The sequence below is a fragment of the Lissotriton helveticus genome, chromosome 2_1, assembly GCF_964261635.1.
Source record: "Lissotriton helveticus chromosome 2_1, aLisHel1.1, whole genome shotgun sequence".
Lineage (NCBI taxonomy): Eukaryota > Metazoa > Chordata > Amphibia > Caudata > Salamandridae > Lissotriton > Lissotriton helveticus.
The window spans coordinates 229,981,210-229,983,272 of NC_136059.1; positions in this window are offsets into that span (position 1 = coordinate 229,981,210).

Consider the following 2,063-nt stretch of genomic DNA (forward strand, 5'->3'; position numbering starts at 1 on the left):
CAAAGGCAGTCCCCCGGCAGCACCTTACTCGGCTGTGGAGTGACTGACAGCAAGCTCAGGAGGGCACGCAGCGCTCTGTTACTCGAGTGCAATTAATGCTTTGAAAACAACAGTGACAGCAGTAACAAACACGGCGCTGTGAGTTTAAAGTAAAGTAAATTAACTTTCAGTCTGCACAGAACACACTCTTGTCCCGGCTTCCGCCTCAGGACACAAACGCTCTCTCAATCCTGGCTGACAGCCAGTCAGATCTCACCATAAGATCTGTGCTTCGGCTCTCCTCAGATACCCTTATTTGCTTTCCCTATAATTCCTCAACAACTACTGAACGGATTTCGACCAAATTACTGATAGCCTGATCTATGACCCAAAATCTACCTTCCCGCCAAAATTGGTGTAATTCTGTCCAGCTGTTCGGCTGTATATGTGTTCAAAGCTCCTATGGGAATTGACAAGGGAAATTATATTTTTTTATCCTTCCTTTTTCTTGGCCCCCACTTAAAGGATCACACCGAAACTTTGAATGTACAACAAGACTTAGTATTACACTTTTTTGGGAACATATTGTGGCGATTCACCACACAACATCAAAGATATAGACAAGTCAAAAAACACTTTTTCTATAGAAAAACTGTCCTAACTATAACTACCTACTGGCAATCACACTTAGGTAACATATACATTCACTGAAAAAACAAAGATTAAAGTGATGTTACAGTAAGGCACAGTAATATCTTTACGAGGGCTCAAGTTATAGTTACTGAAATAAATATAACTGCTGAATTTCAGCATTTTCTTTGTATAAAACATTTTATTGAATCCAATATTTTCCCCTACTATAACCCCATTTTAACCCTTTTATTATTTTAGTGAATTTCTGAGTATTTCTAATTGCAAAATAAGATATTATTACCATACGTAACTGTTGCTATGTTTATTTTAAACGTAAAGTAATCTTTTTTACCATATGTCAAGCCAACCTTGGGGCCAGTCCCTGACTCCAGCCTCACATCGCCAGCCAACCCTCATGCTGCGCACCGACTTTGGCTGTCCTCGGCAACCCACTGCAGAAAACCAGAACCCGCCTCCTTTAAAAAAAAAATAAAGTTTCCTATCTTGTAAGACTTTTATGGGAGGCAGTGTAGTCTCTGTATGCCCATTGGGATCCTGTGAGAGTACAGGGAAGACAGGCGCGGACACCACAGAAACCCCCCCAGATTTTGTTTTCAAAATTTAGCCCTGGTGGTCCCTCTCTGAACCCCCCACGAGGCCCCTACCTGAACCAGGGGATAGGGTCACTGTGACCATAACATGGCTCACAAAGGTGGCCGCATATTCCCTCCCCATAATTTTATGAACCACATGTAAATGGCATAATTTAATCAAGGTTGGCTTAGAAAAGCTCCATTTATTTAGCTGCTCCTGAGATTATGCACAATCACCTAAAATTAGTACAGAATGCAGAGATAAGGTTGACAACTACTTCCTTCTGAAAACAACTTATCAGCCCCTTTCTAAATCACAATCACCGGCTTCCAGTTAAAAGCAGACACTTCTTTTCAGCAATGGCTATCATGCACAGGTTGGTGTATCAACAATCTCTAGAAAATGTCTTGCTAAGAAGTTTGGTATCTATACACCTCACTAGAGCACTTCCCTCAGCTAAAGCTATTCTACTATAGACTAATAAAACCTCCCTCCAGTGTGAAGGAAATTCATAAAAGACTTGAAAAAATACTTGTTTTTATGGACCCATGCTCTACCATAAGCCTAGTAAAAACTTTGGCAGAAGATTTATTTTGATGCCTAAGGGCCTCACCTGGAAGGATCAGTGGCAGGACAGCAAGTCAGGAGAGTTCTCCCTACAGCCGAGCCAAATAGTCAACATTTTGGGTTCTTCGTAGAAAATCAGCTTTGATCACTTCAAAGGGCTTAGCTCTATCACAGGTGGCGACTTGATTTACCTGAAGACAGTCAAAAGCAAACAAAAGAACTTTTCCATTTAAGCATTCCCAAACAAGGGTTACACCTCAATTGTATTTGTTTTAATTAGAATATAGTTG